This window comes from Equus przewalskii, chromosome 5 (genome assembly GCF_037783145.1).
Source record: "Equus przewalskii isolate Varuska chromosome 5, EquPr2, whole genome shotgun sequence".
NCBI lineage: Eukaryota > Metazoa > Chordata > Mammalia > Perissodactyla > Equidae > Equus > Equus przewalskii.
This window is the reverse complement of record NC_091835.1, coordinates 76,308,529-76,325,853: the sequence shown is the minus strand read 5'-3', so window position 1 is coordinate 76,325,853 and position 17,325 is coordinate 76,308,529. Positions and strand designations below refer to the sequence as shown.

General features: G+C 38.7%; 2 long non-coding RNA genes across 3 annotated transcripts; both read left to right on the top strand.

Annotated features, from left to right (window-relative positions):
* Positions 1–1,931: 1,931 nt before the first annotated feature.
* On the top strand, positions 1,932–10,417 carry LOC103553633 (uncharacterized). The gene is made up of 3 exons (XR_545505.2): positions 1,932–2,279; positions 2,630–2,713; positions 9,246–10,417. It is a non-coding gene; the product is annotated as an uncharacterized lncRNA (long non-coding RNA).
* Positions 10,418–10,983: 566 nt separating this feature from the next.
* Positions 10,984–16,880, top strand: LOC139083634 (uncharacterized). 2 transcript variants are annotated; one of them, XR_011540513.1, is made up of 2 exons: positions 10,984–11,120; positions 16,689–16,880. It is a non-coding gene; the product is annotated as an uncharacterized lncRNA (long non-coding RNA). The 2 variants fall into 2 exon arrangements; XR_011540512.1 differs by having other exon boundaries at positions 10,985–11,269.
* Positions 16,881–17,325: the final 445 nt, after the last annotated feature.

The window sequence follows — 17,325 nt, the reverse complement described above, 5'->3', positions numbered from 1 at the left end:
ACTCTCTTTTTAAAACACAACCTGTTTACCTCTACCTCCAAGCCTTAACTCATACTTCCATCTTTAAGCCCCCTTTCTCAGTCCTTATGATCTAGGTTTTGATCACAGGACCTCCACAGGTCATCCCCAGATACCTTAACCAAAATTAATCTCTCCTGATCTCCCATGGTACAAAGAACTTTGTACCTGTTATGGCTTTCATCACAGCCTGGCAGGTTTTAAGTAATTTGTGTTTCCTTTTTCCCTCTAAATTACTCAGTTCAGCTCACACATTTATTCAACACCTACTGTGATGGGCCAGGCATGGTGGCAGTAACAGAATAATAAGAGAATTGCTGAGGTCGAAGAGGAGCATATGGTTTACGTATGTGAGAAACATATCTAAATAATATAGACTCAGGAGGCCTAGAAGATTATGAAGAGTGCCTTATGTATCACAGATGCTCAATAAATATCTAAATTGCGGGGGATGCTAGGATTATTCACTCATTTGAAATGTTATAAAAATATGAATACCTCCTATATACCTAGACTGCTACAGCTACAAGTTTAAAAAAAAAAGCCATTTTTTATTGAGCTTACCTTGGATATGTTATTTCTAATCCCTACCGCAATCCTGCAAAATAAGTATTATTATCACTATTTTGCAGATAAGGAAAGTGGCTCAGCAAAACTGAATAATTTATCCAGGATCACACAACCTGCTTTCAATCTAGTTAGGGAACTAAACATACATATATGGAAACTATACCATTGCAAGTTAGTGTTATTAGTCTGGAATACTCAGGGAAAGCTAGATAGGGAGGCTAGGGACTGAAATGGACGATAGCCTATAAACATTTGAAATACTATTTGAAATATTATTGAGCTACATGAATAAGTAAAGCAATGCAAATTAATAGCTGCCCTTTTTCCCTTCCAAATTAGCAAATATGTTTTCAATATTCATTCTGAAGGCAACAGACAGAGAAAGCTGGAATAAATTTATGCCAAAATATGATCAACAGTTGTCTAGGTATTGGAATATTTTTGTTATATTCTTCTAAACTCTCCTAATAAGTTCTACAATAAGCATGTATTACCTTTGTAATCAGAAAAATAAACTTTAAAAAATTGTGTAGGCTTCAGATGCCATATGTGTAACTTCATCCACTTACAGTATAAAGACATGGGGTGGAATGGGAAGTCATTAGGAAGAGATAGGGAAGTGCAAATATAAATAACTAAGTTAAAAAGAGAAAAATAATTACCACAAAGAAATGAGAGCATAGAGAAAGATTCAGCTTATAAGGATTTCCATTTCTCCATTGCAGCACTAATTAAGAGCAAGAAGGATAGAAACTGTTTAAATGTTCAACAAAAGGTACAAGGGAATACATGCAACCATGTTGTTAAAGTGTCTTTTTTTAATGAAATATGTTCATGAAAGTTTTTGTAAGTTACAAAACAGCATATACAACGTGACTCCATTTTAACATTTAATTTATTATATGCATAGAAAGGGTCTGGAAGACTGCTCCAAAGTGTACACATTGGTTGTTTCTGGTGAGTGGGATTTTAGTTTTTTGTTTTGTATTTGCCTTCATTTTCTGAAGCAAAAATAATCGCTTTTTTATAGGAAGTAATTTGAAGTTATTTAAATATATCACAACAACAAATGAAGTTGCATATAATTTTAAAGTGCTTTCCACCTTTCAGCTTTTTAATAACTAACGTCTAATCCATTTATCGAGGACCAACAAAAATTCGGTGAGATTACAGCCTTCCCTGAGCTTTCCAGTCATCGTGACTGCTGGGAAAGAAGAGAATAGCCACCGCCGCCCTCCGCAGGAATGCACTACACTCAGCCCAGGAATTCCCCTAGGAACCGCCGGGCGACAGACAGGCATTTACTTCCGGGAGGAGTCAGCCCTCCGAACCCGGAAGTGAGTGGGATAAGACGCGCTGCATTCTGGGAAGAGTTACGGAAGCGGGGTTGGGCGTCCGCTGGCTGTTACCAGGGCAACCGGAGGCGGTTGACAGTTATCCGCGGGTTGGAGTGGTTAGCTGGAGAGGCTGAGATGCTCAGAGGTCGTTTGGGATGAGCGAAGCGGGCAAGAGGGCCCTTTTAAAGAGCAGATTCTCCTGTCAGGAGGTTATCCAGTTGTGCCCCGCAGGAGCGCCTGCCCGGGGGATCTGGGTCATGCCGTCTGGTTCGTCTTTGAGCATTCCGACGAGATGAAATGTGGCCCAGAGTAGCTCCTGTCACTTCTCTAGCTTTCTGCCTACTTTTAGAAAATGTAAGTTGAGAATTTCTAGTTTACATTGTAGTGTGTTCTAATATCAAAGTAAATTATTCTTTTAAAATCGTGGAAAGTTTTCAAAAGAAGAACTTAACAGTCATACAACTACCCAGAAGTAACTTAAAATTTTCATGTGTTACCTGTCAGTTTTTTTCTCTGCATAAATATTATTTACATAGTTGAGTTTATTTGGGAAAACCGTTTTGTATCCTGCCTTTTTCACATGTGTGTATATATATGTACACACATACATATATCATACATATATCTATATATGATATAATTCTGCTATTAAAATCTTGGCAACAAAGAAGGGATCGAAGACCTTAATGTAAATCTGTTTGTAGTGAGTTGAAGAGACAGAGATGAAGTGGACGCAGCATGTGAAGACAATTCTTTTAAGAAGTTTGGCTGTAAAGGAGAAAAAAAAGGTCAGTAGCCAGAGGAGAATGGCAAGTGAAAGAAAAAAGCTGGGGTTTTTCCTAATGAGAATATACATAGTGATGTTTATTAGTACAAGAGAAAAAACTGGGAGTCAGAGGCTATAGATATGGCCTAGAAAGAGGATAAGTGAATGAATCCCTAAAGAAATAGGGAGAGATGAGATCCATAGATCAGGTACATAAATTGGCTTAGATAGGAGGCAAAACTGGGGAAGAGGATGTCAAGGTGAATATGGATGTTAATAATTTAAAAACTGTTACCAATTGGCAAAATAGTAACAAATATATATATATACAAATGGACAATAAATAGGATGTTCAGCCACATTAGTAACAAATATAAATGGCATATTAAATGTCTATTAAGTTGGGAAAGATTAAAAAGAACTAATATGCATACTGGGCAAGGGTTCACCGAAACAGACATTGCAGGTGGGAAAGGAAACGGGTACATCTCCCCCTCCAGTGAGCATTTTAAGTATCAAAACCCTGAAAATGTGTGTATACTTTGACTAAGCAAGTATACTTCTAGGAAGTTCTCAAAAGAAGGTAATCAAAACTGCACATATGTATTAAGCTGGGTGGAGTTCATTTCGGCTTGTCCACCAATGAAAGATAGGTTAAGTATATATTACACTCGTATTTCTTAGACATAGATAACATGGTTGCAGATAACACTCATTAGTTTAAGTAAGAGGATCCTCGGATTTTCTAGGAAGGGAATGTGGAGTTGCAGTCTGCTTGACTACTTTGATACACAATCAGTGGGATGCTTTGAACAATTAAAAAGGATGATGTAGAAGACTATTTAGTGATAAGGAAGGATGTGTACAATACATTGTAAAAAGAGAAAAGTGAGTTATGAAAGCAGCAGTATGTAGGTTCTTACAGCAGGGTTTTTTTTGTTTTGTTTTTTAGCTATCCTGCTTTTTGCTTATCTGTACTCTACAGGATAAATATATTTTGTAAGGACAGATAAAATGTTGCTCTTTTAAAGAAGAGAATAAGTTTATAAGTGGGGTAGGAAGTTGGGGAAGTGCTGTCCCGACAGCCTTGAAGTAGACAATGGCTCTGTGAAGTGTCAGATCAAAAGAAATGAGATGCTTTAACAAGCTTTAAGAAATATTTTTAAAAGCGTATTTTATAAATGCATATGTTTTATCGATGCCCAACCTCTCTCACAAAAGATTGCGTGTGCTCAGAAAGAGATATACACTATAGTGGGAGAAAATGATTGGAAGAGAAAACAGAGGCAAAAGGCAATTGGAGAACAAAATAAAGGCAGAAGTATATTAACACCCAAAAATTCATGCCGAAAGGTCCTGTGTAATTGCTAGAAGGGTGCCACCACAAATTAGGCTCTGAGGTTCCCAGCAAGTAAAGCAAAGGGAAAACAGTTATAAGTTTCACATGTTCTATGAGATTTTTTTTAAGTTGCTTAAGAGAAGTATAGTTTTGGTATAGAAGCCTGAGAAAAATTTCTCCCAGGATCTTCATAAGGGAATAATATGAGATTCAGCTGTTACCATTGTGTTTATTCTATTTTTATGGAATTTAGGAATATCTCAGGTTATACTCATTCATTAACTCAGTAATTACAAACTCTTATTAAGTACTATGAGAAATATAAACACATGTAAGACAAAGTCCCTGCCCTCATCTATTGTGAAAAATACCTATAATATATAATAGCATATTTATAATATATGATGAATAACTAGTAAGCTGAATAATTAGTACGGTGAATAGCTAATATGAATAACTATAAATCAAGACTGTATTTGAGGCAAAACAGTGAGATGGGATTCCCACATTACATGAAAATACTTTCAACCAGTGGGATCATGGTCAATCCGTTTGTAAGAGAGGATATTATTCCCCTTTTACAGATGAGGAAACTGAGGCTTAGGGAGATTAAATTGTCCAAGGTCACATGGCTGGTAAAGGACAGAGACAGAATTTCAAACCAAGTCTGTCCCTTGCAAACCACCTTCCTTTTTTTTTTTTTTTTTTTTTCTGAGGAAGATTCACCCTGAGCTAATGTTGCCAGTCTTCCTCTTTTTGTATGTGAGCCACCACCACAGCATGGCCACTGACAGACAAGTGGTGTAGGTCCACACCTGGGGATCGAGCCTGGGCCGCCAAAGCAAAGCATGCCGAATTTAACCACTAGGCCACCAGGGCTGGCCCACAAACCACCTTCTTAACTACTATACTTTGTGGAAGAGATAGCATTCAAGTAGACTTTAAAGGATGGAAAAAATTACATCAGGCAGACATTGGGGAAGGATAATGGAGAAAATAGCATTAAACAGAATCAAAAAGGTTGGAAAGCATAGGGTACGTTTTGGATATCTCTCTCAGACATACACACATAAACATCTGGGATTATGAAACATTTGCAGGTAAGCACTAGAGAATAAAGCCAGAAAGACTGGGGACAGATTTTTAAGAATCATAATCTTCAAGAACCGCACAGGGAAGTGGCCTAATTTAGGGCATAATTTCCCTGATAAAGGTCTCAGGGCTCAGGGCCTGATAAAGCAAGAGTTTTAAGCACAGAGACCTTGAACCTGAAAATTCTATGTGAGGGCTCAGCTGGGGAATTTAGGGGACACTGGGTCTAGATTAGGGACTTACCCACCAAGGTGAGGAAGAGGTCTAATGGCATATGATAGCATCCTGTTACACGTTAGCTATACGAAGTTGGTCAAGTGATGTAAGTTCTTTGGAGCTCCGTTTCTCCATCTCTCAGAGGGGAGGGAGGGGGGGAGAGAGGAGACTGTTAGACAAGACGACCTCTTAGTATCTCCTCCATTACTAACGTTCTGTGCTCACGGAGGCCAGAGATGACAAACTCAAACACCTAATTTGAGGATCAAGAAGGTTTCATAAATGAGGAATGGACTGATGTAAGAAAAATAAGGAGTGGTAGAGATTAGAGTGGTAGTTTAGATGTCCCATCTAAAACTGCAGCCAATTCTTACAGGAATGAGGACCCAGTGTTGCCAGATTTTCTGGGTTTTCAAGAGAAACAAGAACACCATATCTTTAAGAATATTATACAGAACAAACAAAACATCTCTGCTGGCTAGATACAAGGCATGGGTCACTAATTTTCAACCTCTGCTATAGATAAAAAGGCCTAAGCAAGAATCAGTGTTTGAATGAAAAGAATTAAATATGAAGAAAGAAGAAGAAATCAAAGAGAATACCAAGATTTCTGCTGGCTAATGAGGAGGAGATGGTAACCTTAATACAAATACTAAAATCAACCGAAGATTTCGAGAGAGAAGGCCCTTGACTGTGAGGTTTTTGAACACAGGACAAACTTCTCAATCATAGGTGTCCACAGCACATGAATCAGATTCAGCTGTTGAGTTTGAGAAATCGTGGGACTGTCAGGGGGAAAGTGCAGGAATTGTAGGACAGGAGTCTGGGGAGAGAAGATGAAAGAGGAGTTAAAAGATGTAAGATTCATTCTCGGAGTTTTATTAAACATATATCACAGTATATATGATCTCATGAGACTATAAATCCTATGAGGGCACGAACCACATATGTTTCTTCACCATTTATCCAGCACCTAGCACAGTCATAGTAGGTGCATAATGTATGTTGAATAAACAAATGAACTAACACAAGACGCTGCTCCATGGTATAGGAGATGCGGAGTTGAATTAGAAAATGTTCTTAAAGAAGCTTATAGGCCAGAAGGTAAGACAAGTCTTAAACATAAATAACTAATCCAAGTTTGAAAGTAGTGGCATTTTAAAAAAAAAAGAAGGCACCATGGGATTCAGAAGAGACAAATTTTTTTTAGAAGTTAAGCTTGATAATGGATAGTTAAGATTGGATCATGCAGCTTTTGGAAGTGAGCAGAAGCAGCTCAACAGAAGGTGCATACCTTTCCTTTGAAAGCAGGGAAGTGTTTGCCACTGCCAAGATAGTGAATGGAGAAACAGTTTGAAGCCAGAACTTTGAGACTCCCCGACATGTCAAGAAGGTAAGGAAGAAGAACCAACAAAGTAAACAGGGAAGAAGTCATTAGAAAGCTAGGAGAAGCATCCGGAGAGTGAATGTCATAAGAACTCAGAGCCTGTGTTTCAAGAAAGAAAGGTCAGCCTGTACTGTCAAATACTGCAGAGACAGCAGGCCGTCAAGAAGGAGCCTCTAAGGCCACTGGATTTGGTGATTAAGGAAATCATTGATGACTGTCAACTAACCAATTGCTTTTAATTGACCAGTGAATATGAGGAGAGGAGCTTAAAAGGCCAGTAGAATTAAGAGGCTTTTGATTTGTTTAGGGAGGTAGGGATGGAGTTCCTTAGGGGCAGGGGAAAAAACAGAAGGAGAAGATTGAGTTGTGAAAAAGGATAAATTTATGAAGCAAGATTTTGGAGAATTTAAACAATAATAAGATCAAGAAAGGAGAGAAGAGTCATTTGTCAAGAATCAGAATTGTAATTCTCACAAATATTATCCAACAGCAAAGATAATATTTGTTTACTTTCTCAACATATTTTCCTACTCGGTTACTTGGTTTCTTTTCACCTTTATGGCCCCAAAGTAACTTTTGATATGTTGAAAAATAGTATTAGAACTTCAACTTAGTGATATTTCTTAATTGTTCTTAATTCTTTAAAATTCTTGTTTTATAAGTAAATGCATAGTGTAGTACACAACTCCTGCATTTTTGGTTACTCCACATCCCTTCCTTTGAGGAAACCTCCCCTCCCCAACTGTAGCTTGTGTGGTTCAAGTGGAGCTGATTCCCAACGCCCCACTCCTACACTTGATCCAGATCTGGCGGATGACAACCATCCTTGGTACTTTTGCGGGCACTATAAGGAAAAAGATGCTCTCCCCCTGGTGTTGCAGGTGCTATAGACCGTATAAGCACAGAGGAGACAGGCCACCTTTGCTGCCACATGGAGGCTTGTCTAAAATGGAGGCTAAAGAAGCCAACCTGGAAGACAGAACCTAAGTCCTGATGACAGCACTTGATCCCAGGAATCCAGACACGCCTAAAGACCAGCTTTACCACTGGGCTTTCCGGTTAAAGGAGCCAGTAAACTCTCTTTTATGCTAATCTTGGGTTTTATCTGGGTTTTTGTCGTTTACTATTCAGAACATCCTAATACATCATTAAATCAACATTATTTGTTTCTTCTGTGCGTTGTTTAAATCTGTTACTCTACGATGTACTCAATAATGTAGTCTACAGTTCTCACTAAATTAATCCGTAAATTGAGTGCAATCCAAACCTTAATCCCAATGGTATTTTAAGAGCTTTTGTTGTTGTTGTTTGCTTGTTTTGGAACTAAGAAAAAGTACTCCAAAATTCACTGAGAAAAAACATTAAAATACAAGAAAATAGGGAGAGAATTCATAAAAAAGAATTGTATAATCAGATAGTAAATATCAAAATAGAGAGCAAGAATAATAAACGTAGGGTGGTAATGGAGTAGGAATAAGCAGTCATGGAACAGAATTCAAAGTGTGAGTATATGTAGGAGTATTTGCCATATTTAATATCTGGTAAGTCAAGAAAAGGTTAAGTAAATAAAGTATTTAAGGACAATGAGCTAGATTTGAAGGAGAAAAATAGATAGGTCTTTACCTTATTCATCATTCCAGAATAAATTCCAAATGGATTTATGACTTAAATATAAAAATCGAAGCCAGATTCTCAATATATATTGGTTGGTGTATAATTGGTACACTCTTTAGCAATATCTGTTAAATTTTTAAATATATCTTTTGACACAGCATTTCAGTTTTAGAAATTTATCCTATAGAAACAAAATATACCATATAAAGATAAATATGGATAACGTAACATTGAAATATGGAATATACGCATGTGGAGTAACTGAAGTATGGAGTGTTGGTACCATGCGTTCTCAAAGGGCCAATTTCATAACCAAGGAGGTGACAATTGGGTCTTGGGGGGACAGAAAAAAACTTATTTTTATGTATAAAGGACAAATATGCATAAGTACACAAACAGATACATAGTTTGTATGTAGTATTGAAATTTCATGGGGAGGATGATTAAGAAAAGAATGTCTAGAAAGGCTTCTTAGGGGGACAATAATGGAAAAAAGACTGAGAAAACTATCCATACAATTCATTACCACGCAGCTGTTAAAAAGAATGAGGTAGATGTATGTATATTGAAAAAGAGGATGCCCAAGATGTGTGAAGTTTTAAAGAAGCAAAAAGTATGTATGTATTATATATGTATATAATATATAAAGTATCTACTATATGTAAAATATCTATAAAGTATTGTGTTTATCTTTGGGTTTAAAAGTACAAGAAATATTCAATTTTATGTCAAGTATGATGTTTACATTTTTACAACAACATTATAATAAAAGATAAGCTGTAAGAATAAATGAATATTGGAGTGAATAGTTTCATAGTCTTGTGGTGAACATGACTTCAAAGCTTGAAACTATTAAAATTTAGGCTAAACTACATAAAATTAAAAATTACATTTTTTTTTTTTTAGTGCCATCGAGTTAATTCTGACTCCTAGTGACCCTGTGGACAGCAGAGCGGAACCCTGCCCGGTCTTTCTGCGCCATCCTCTCACCTTCTGGTGTTACATCAGACAATGCTCTGCTGCTATTCATAGGGTTTTCATGGCCAGTTTTTTTCAGAAGCGAGTGGCCAGGACCTTCTTCCTAGTCTGTCTTAGTCTGGAAACTCTACTGAAACCTGTCCACCATGGGTGACCCGCTGGTATTTGAAATCCCGATGGCATAGCTTTCAGCATCACAGCAACAAGCAGCCACCACAGCATGACAACCGACAGTCAGGTGGTGTGGTCCCCTGACTGGGCAGTGACCAGGGCCTCGGCGGTGAGAGCGCCAGATCTTAACCACAAGACCACCAGGGCTGGCTTAAAAATTATCACAAGGAGAAAAAAACAAACAAACACAACCTGCCCCCCCCCCAACACACACACACCCCTGTAATTGATGTTGAAGCAGGAACCCGAGAACATATTTGCAACATATATCACAAAAACTGTATGTCCTTACTATACAAAGAGCTCTAACATCTCACTAAAAAGGTCCAGCACCCTAACAGACAAACCTGGCGAGGAACATGAACAAGCAAATAGCACGCTACAAATGGCTGAGCATGTGGAAATACTTTTGTTCTTGTTAGTGAAGAAATACAAATAATGGCAACAATGAGATATGTTTTCATTGGATTAGCAAAACTACAAAGGTTGGTGTTGGCAGAGATAGGAGATAGGGTACTGTCAGAGTATAAATCAGTTAGGCCGTTCCAAGTGCAGTGTGGCAACATGTATCAAAATGTGAAAGATGCAAACCTTTGAATCAACAGTGATGCTTCTAGGAATGTGTCCAAAGGTGATAATCAGACAAATCAGAAAAGACGCATGTGCAACAATGTTCATTACAGTAGTTGTTAAAAATTGGAAACAACTTAAAGGCTTATAAATAAGAGACTAAATGTAATTTTGAGCAAAAAATAGCTTGTTACAAAACATCGTGAGAAATGTGATCCTGTTTATATAAATTACGTGTAAGTACACATAGAAGTAATGTTTAACAAAATGTTAGTAATGGAAATCTCTGGTGGGATTTCAGATGAGTTTCAAGCTTGTGAAAAAGTGAGAAAATGGTATGAACTACTGTGTACCCCACTCAGCTACAATGCATGCCCAGTCTTGTTTCATCTATGGTCCCACCCCAGTTTTTGAGGCAAATCTAAGACAGCTTATCTGTAGATAGTTTGTGTACCTCTAAAAGATAAGGATGCTTTTAAAACATAATCTCAATATCATCATACCTAAAAAACTTCTAACAATTCCTTCATAAAATCAATTATATCTGATCAGTGTTCACATTTTTGTCTTATACATTGTTTTGTAGTTAGATCGAGGTCCATACATTACCATTCGTCTGTGTATTTCCTAATGTATAGATTCTCTCTCTCTCTCTCCCTCTTTTTCCCCCCTGCAATTTATTTGGGGAAGTAACTGTGTTGTTTGAGCTAAAGAGGAGTTTTGAGAGTAGGCCTGACCCTAATATTTACAGACCTGGGACCATAGTGCAAATGGAGCCCCAAATACCATATATCTAACTATTTAAATGCCTCAGCTCCAGCTAACAGTTCTGTACGTTCTACACTCCTACCTTGACAAATAAACCCTCTTAACGACCTGGAAAGCCAAGTTAGAATTTAGAATTCTCAGACTTCTTAGAATTCCTCACTGGATTGTGCTTCACCGGGGAGCTGGCACTTGGCCCACAGGCTGTCCCATTCTCTTCCCACCTCTGGCTCCATACCCTTCTCAAGGACACCCCAGCCCACAAGTCCAAGTTCAATCTACACCCTGTGCAAACAGGTACCGCTGGAGGCACAGTCCCGCCTTGGAAGGATGAACCAAAGACCAGGCCCATGCAGGCTCTGAAAGTAGGCGTGGGGCGTATAGACTGGGAAGTTCAGGTTCTACGGAGCCAGAGCATGGTCTGGAAGGGGAGGCGTCAACTCTAGGTGGGCATGTCCCCTTGGTCCCATGGACTTCTCAGCCCATCTGGAGGGCACAGCTAGCAGAGGGCCAGAGCAGGGCCCCTTGCCTGGGTCTAAGGCCAGTGCTGCCATAAAGCTCCCCACGGTCCGGGTTTTGCTGATCACATCCCCAAGATATCGTTAAACAAGTTTCTTTTGTTTTGTTTTTTTTAAGATTTTATTTTTCCTTTTTCTCTCCAAAGCCCCCCAGTACATAGTCGTGTATTTTTAGTTGTGGGTCCTTCTGATTGTGGCATGTGGGATGCCGCCTCAGCATGGCCTGGTGAGCGGTGCCATGTCCGCGCCCTGGATCTGAACCGGCGAAACCCTGGGCCACAGAAGCAGAGCGCAGGAACCTAACCACTCGGCCACAGGGTCAGCCCCCTAAACAAGTTTCTTTGTTTCCTCTATTTCCTATAAATTGATACTTAGATCTAGAAGTTTGATCAGATGATTCGGGTACAATGTTTTGGGCAAGACTATTTTATAGATGAGTGTTGTGTACACCCATCAGGAGGCACATAAAATCTGGTTGTCTTTCTTTTTAATGGGGTTATAATTAAGATAAAGTAAAATCTTTTTTTCTTTTTTTTTTTTTTTTGGTGAGGGAGATTGTCCCTGAGCTCACATCTGTGCCAGCCTTCCTCTATTTTGTATGCGGGATGCTGCAACAGTGTGGCTTGATGATCAGTGTGTAGGTCTGTGCCCAGGATCTGAACCCACGAAACCCAGCCCCCCAAAGCAAAGGACACAAACTTAACCACTACGCCACTGGGGCTGGCCCCAAAATGCACAAATCTCAACAGTTCAGTTCAAATAGTTTCAACAATTGTGTAGAGCCATGTAGCGTTCTCCCAAAACAAGATGTAGAATATTTCTATCACCCCAGAAAGTCCTCTCATGAGTCTTTAGTCAGTTCCACTCCACCTACGGAGCCAACCACCTTCTCACTCCCCTCACTATGGAGAGTTCTGCCTATTCTTTGACTTCATATAAATGGAATCGTACAGTGTGTACTCTTTTGTGTGTACTTTCCTTAAATTAACATAATTTTTCAATTTATCTGTGTTGCATGTATTAGTACACCAGTTCATCCTTTTTTATCGCTGAGTGGTGTTCCATATATGGATGTACCATAATTTGTTCATTCTCCTCTCTGTGGATATTAGGGTAGTTTCCAGTTTGGGGCTATTATGAATAAGGCTGCTATGAACATTCTTGTTCACATCATCTTGTGGGCATTTTCATTTCTTCTGGGTAAATATTTAGACATGGAAATGATTGTTTAACTTCAAAAGAAAGAGATTGTCAAACAGTTCTTCAAAGTGGTTGTAGCATTTGACATTTCCAGCAACCATGTATGTGAATCCCAGGTGCTCCACATCCTCTCCAACATGGAATGCTGGCAATCTGGTTAATTTCTGGTTGTCTCTCTTTTTGTGCTATTAGAAGCTATTGATTATCATTACTTAGAGACATTAGTTTGTTAGGGTTTCCAAAATGGTGTTATTGTAATTCTATCACTTGTTTATTTGCTGAAACGCTTCTATGAAGAGGAACTTTCTTCCAACATCTATTTGAGTTCCCTGAAATACAACAGGAAAGACAGGATTCATGCTTAATCCTTTCTCTTTTTTACCAATTTTCAAAATAACGTGTTGGTTCTCTCACGTCCATCAAAGATTGCCAATGAAAGGTTTTTTTTAGTATCATTATAAACTCATGAATTTAAATATATTTGATGTGTTTAATCCATTTCAGTTATCATCCTTACTGATGCTCAAAGTATCCAATCTTTAGCAAGTGGGGATCTCTTCAGATTAGCTCCTCAGTTCTTTTCTTTTTTTTAGGAAGATCAGCCCTGAGCTAACATCTGCTTCCAATCCTCCTCTTTTTGCTGAGAAAGACTGGCCCTGAGCTAACATCTGTGCCCATCTTCCTCTACTTTATATGTGAGACGCCTACCACAGCATGGCTTGCCAAGCAGTGCCATGTCGCCACCCAGGATCCGAAACAGTGAACCCAGGACCGCCGAAGTGGAACGTGTGCACTTAACCACTGCGCCACCCAGCCGGCCCCTTGTAGCTCCTCAGTTCTTTAACACAACCCTCTAAGTCTTTGATAGCTTCCTTGCCTTCTTAATGACAGGATGTTCCAGACTGATCTTCAATGTTTCCTACCCCAGACATGGAATCAGCCATTACTCCAAGGGACCCTGGTTCTTTTTAGTGATAAATGGTATTTTTGAGGCCACAGTCTGGTAAGGGTGTTTATTGCTGCTGGGAGGTTCATTGTTTCCAGACCTTTGCAGTGGGCAGAGCTAGGAAATGTGTTGTTTTAAAGATATAACACAACATGAGTTTATATTGATGTGTCCAATTCAAACTCGAGTACCCCCATCAGTCTGACATGTGTATCTCCCTTCCCCATGCCTAAAACCCACCATAATGGCTCATTTGCTTTATCCCACCACGTACAAACAACAGGCTCAGAGTAACAGTCTTGGCACTACCACCACAATACGATTACTGAAAACCGTTTTGGGTGTTTTGTGGTCGTTTGGAGGGGGAGGGCATTTTGTACCTCTTTCTGTCATTAGGCGATATTCGGGTAGGAGTGTGCAGGCGATCACTGTGGTTTTAAGTCACTTGGAAAGGTTCCTCATGGGTGACTGTGCCACTAACTCAACACTTAGTTGGGTTAATTTGTTTAATTTTGATTTCAACTTTTAGGGATTGCATTTTTAAATTTAACTTTGTTTTTTAACTATATATAATATTTAAATGGTTCTGAAGTCGTCTATAAAAGAGGGCTATTAGAGAAAAATCTAGCTTCTTCGCCTGTCCTGTCTGTGCTGATCCCTCCCTTGCCATATAAATACCCATCATTTTTATTGTTTCTCCTTCCATTTTGTAAATATATGTGCAATTATATATATTTATATATAATATATATTTTCATTCTTCCTTTTAAAATAAATGGTATCATACTATGCACTCAATTCACTCATTTAAAGTGTACGATTTAATGGTTTTTAGTGTATTCACAAAGTTGTGCAACCATCATCACAATTTTAGAACATTTTAGTTACCCCCAAAAGACACCCTGCATGCCTTAGTCACCCTTTTCAGTCCCCCATCCTCCCTAGCGCTAAGCAACCACTGATCCACTTTCTGTCTCTAGAGATTTGCCTATTCTGACTATTTCATATAAATCAAACATACAACATGTGGTCTCTTGCAGCTGGCCTTTTCTATGTACCGTAACGTTTTCAAGGTTCATCTATGCAGTGTGCGTACTGGTACTTCATTCCTTTTTATTGATGAATTTATTCCATTATATGGGTATACCACATGTTATGTATCCATTCATCAGTTGATGAACATTTGGGTTTTTCCACTTTTTGGCTATTCTGAATAATGTTGCTGTGAACATTTGTGTACAAATTATTGTGTAGACGTATGTTTTCATTTTACTTGGGTGGAATTGCTGAGTCACATGCTAACTCCATGTTTAACATTCAGAGGAACTGCCAAACTGTTTTCCAAAGCAGCTGCACCGTTTTACATTCCCACAGCAATATGGATTCCACATTCTTGCCACCACTTGTTATTGTCCAGCTTTTTGTTTATAGCCGTCTTGGTGTGAGTGAAATGAGATCTCATTATAATTTTAATTTTCATTTCCCTATTGCTAATGATGTGGAGCATCTTTTCATGTGCTTATTGGCCATTTATTTATCTTCTTTGGAGAAATGTCTGCTCGAATCCTTCATCTGTTTATCAGTTGGGTTATTTGTCTTTCTATTGTTGTATGAGTTCTTTATGTATTCTGGATACAAGTCCTTTACCAACACACGACTTGCAAATATCCTCTCCCGTTCTGTTGTCTTCATTTTCTTCACGGTGTCCGAAGCACAGAAGTTTGGGTTTGTTTTTTTTTTATGAAGTCTTATTTATCTACTTGTTCTTTTGTTGCTGTGCTTTTGGCATTTTGTCTAAGAAGGCCTTGCCTAGCCCAAGGTCATAAACATTTACTCTGATGTTTTATTCTAAGTGTTTTATAGTTTTAATTCTTAACATTTAGGTCTGTGATTCATAGTTGTGAGTTAATTTTTGTGTCTGGGATGAGGTAGAGTTCCAACTTCATTCTTTTGCATATGAATATTCAGTGGTCCTAGCACCACTTGTTGAGAAGATTATTCTAGTCTTTGCTCAATTTAATTGTGTTGGCACCCTTGTAGAAAATCAGTTGACCATAAATGTAATAATTTATTTCTGGAGTCTCAATTTTATTCCATTGATCTATATGTCTATCCTTATGCCAGTACCCCACTGTCTCAATTACTGTGAATTTGTAGTAAGTTTGAACTCAGGAAATGTGAGTCTTCCAACTTTCTTCTTTTTCAAGATTGTTTAGCTATTCTCGATCCCTTGCATTTCCATATGAATTGTCAATTTCTGGAAAAAAGCCACCTGGGATTTTGATGGAGATTACGTTGTATTCGCAGGTCAACTGGGGAAGTTTTGCCATTTCAGCAATACTGAGTCTTCCGATCCATGAATACTGGATGTCTTCCCGTTTATTTATGTCTTCTTTAGTTTCTTTTAACAGTATTTTGTAGTTTTCAGAGTATGAGTTTTGTACTTCTTTTGTTAAATTTATTCCTCAGTATTTTATTCTTTTTGATGTTACTGTAAAGGGAATTGTTTTCTTAACTTCAAATTCCTCCTTGCTTTTTTAACCTACCAGTAGACCTGAAGACACTCCACTGTAGTAAATAAAGAGACTCCTCATTCTTCTTTACAGCTGCAATTATTTTCTTAGCCTACGGTTTAAATTTTTCACAAGGATTAGATATTTGTACCATTTAATAAAAAGTTATTTTGAAATAAATAAAATAATGTACCCATCAGATAATTACTTTCATCACTAGTTAATAGATATGGCAAATATTAATATATTAGAGCTGCCATAATTGCCTGGCAGCTCACCTCTTCTTCTAACGGAACTTGTTTTGTGCACAGATTTTCTTTCCCTAAAGGACTATTTACTGGACCATAGAACTATCTACCATCACCATCACTGATTGGGCCGGGGGGTGTGGCACTGTATCCACCATCAGTAGCTCTTCTCCTTTCTTCTATTCTAATGTAAAAATGTGTTTAGGTGTCTGTGTCCAAATGCATTATGACAGCTGAGTACCCCCTCCTCAACCTATGAGGGTGAATCGTGATTTGTCTAAGTCAGTCATGACAATTGCCCTTTCCCTTGCCAGTCTGCCAGTGAGGTGCGGGGGGGAAGTCTAGTAGAGGCTTTCTGGGAAAGTTTTTCCTGCTCTCAAAAAGGAGCACGTGATAAGCACAGTTCATTTTGTGTCTCCCGGTGTTGTCAACCCCTGAAGTTGTGGCAGCCAGCTTGGAATCATGAAAGAAGCCAACCTCAGAGGAAAAGCCAACATGCTGAGGATGACAGAACAGAAAGATGGAAGGAGGCTGGGTCCCTGACGAGGTCACTGAGGACACACCCTAGCTCCAGACTATTGTGATAGCTCCAGACTATTGTGATACAAGACAATAAATGTTTAAACAACTCTGATTGGGTTTTCTATTACCTTCAGGAAGGGCCTCACGACTGATAAAAGCGCATTCCTCACTTGACCCCTAGGCTGGCCACCTGGACACAGGAAAGAGTGTGGTGTCACTTAATCACACTGAGGCCAAGCATGGAGTGAAGGCCCACACATTTCTGCGGAAGTCTGCAGCCACTCTTCAGCTCTAGTCTCTGAGACTTAATTCCAGTGTGTTTCCTATTTGTAGCATGCCAGGAAATGTCTCCCCTTTGTTACAATTATCACCTTTAGCTCGAGTGTCTATTTCTTGAAATCAAATGAGTCTGACTATAGCAGTTTGGAAAAGTCAGTACCTTGGAAAATATCCCACTTCCTTAAAGACATGGACCGCATCACCTTTAGCCTAGAAAGCATAGTAGATGCAATATACTACCCTTTACCTTTCTAGCAACCCCTATAACAAACTAAA